Below are 1,439 nucleotides of genomic sequence, written 5' to 3'. Positions count from 1 at the left end.
CCCCAGACCATGCATACGTGTGGTGGTTTGTTTCTTGTAGTTTTTCTTATCGGCTCCTGATTGAGAAGAACAACTCGAAGAACGGCTTATGGGTTGCAGGAGTTGATGACGGAAAAGGGCAAACATCAGCAATTCACTGTTAACAAACTGTTGAAGCTCATATTTTTTCCTGAGCATAAAAACATCTAGGTTCAGAAAATAGATATAAAACACATTTTGGAGAAAGAGAATATCTCAAACAAGGCGCTGTACCACCTTATGAAATCAGAGCGTTCCTCTGCAGATGCATCTGGTTTTGGTTTGCTGTAATCTTCAGGGATGTTGGTTTTCGTATTTGAAGTTTACGGCATTGTTTCCTCCCATCTCAAATTAAGGCATCAACTTGCTCATCCGTCCACTCATCAAGCTTCACAGACAAAACCTATAAGGTAGACATGAAAGATCACTCATTGATTCTCGACTTGAGAAACACAACTATACTTATAGCTGTTGGGCTAGATGAGCTCCCGAACCTTTGTTATATGCACTCCTAGGCTTCTATGTACACCCGAGCACTTTATACATATGAATGCTCCAATAGTCAAAGATCTGCTCGTCACAAACGGAACTATAAGCGCAACATGAAGTTTTATAGACCTATCCATACCATGTTCAAAGTAGCTCAACATAATGGGATTTCTGCCTATGTGTGATTGAGAACTGCGATAAAAGAGACAACACTGAGACTACACCCATTTTGATCTGCAGTTCCACAATCGGCACAAAAATCATTGCCAGCTTCAGTTATATATTTCTCCAGCCTCTTTCTAGCACCTGTTCGCACACAAAAAAATGTGAAATCAAGTTGCAGGCAGCTGTGAGGTATTACAGCTTTCCTGCGCGTAAATATCAATTTGAATCAACAAATTCTGTCGAAAGTAAAGGATATCAGAGTATAAGAATCCATGTAAAGGGACCTCGACAGCAGAAATAGAGTAATCCATTATCTTAGTCTAAATTTGCACTACTGTTGGGAGAATTTTACCAAGTAAGAATTCTAACATCAAAATTGTATGATAATATACTGAAATAGTAATTTGCTTTAAGATAAAGATGATTGTTACAAATGATTGGAAGGTGTTTCGTCGACAGGCAAATTTATCTATCATTTGACAGGATCGAGGACCCTTGAAACTTGATTCCTCAGTTCAATGTTCAAATAATCAGTTTTGTGTATTTGGGTTAATAGGTAGCTCGGAATGCCCTTTCAGTGCAGGTTGCATATACACGATCGTCTTAGTTTTATCAATTGTGAAACAATACTATTTCCTGTTTTTAACTCTGACTGCGTATTTGGAGCACTCATCACAAGTGCAATAGCAACACAATCGAATACACAAATCATTACAGGACCTAAATAAGACTACAATTCACTTACAGGGAGAAGGTGGTTGTGATTT

At 38.4% G+C, this 1,439-nt stretch overlaps 1 long non-coding RNA gene across 1 annotated transcript; it reads right to left on the bottom strand.

The window, feature by feature from the left end:
• Positions 1-367: 367 nt before the first annotated feature.
• On the bottom strand, positions 368-739 carry LOC121789589. The gene is made up of 3 exons (XR_006048081.1): positions 730-739; positions 513-588; positions 368-421 (listed from the first exon to the last, which is right to left on the bottom strand). It is a non-coding gene; the product is annotated as an uncharacterized LOC121789589 (long non-coding RNA).
• Between the last annotated feature and the right edge of the window lie 700 nt (positions 740-1,439).

The sequence above is a fragment of the Salvia splendens genome, unplaced genomic scaffold (genome assembly GCF_004379255.2).
Source record: "Salvia splendens isolate huo1 unplaced genomic scaffold, SspV2 ctg285, whole genome shotgun sequence".
Taxonomy (NCBI): domain Eukaryota; kingdom Viridiplantae; phylum Streptophyta; class Magnoliopsida; order Lamiales; family Lamiaceae; genus Salvia; species Salvia splendens.
This window is presented reverse-complemented; position numbering and strand designations above follow the sequence as displayed.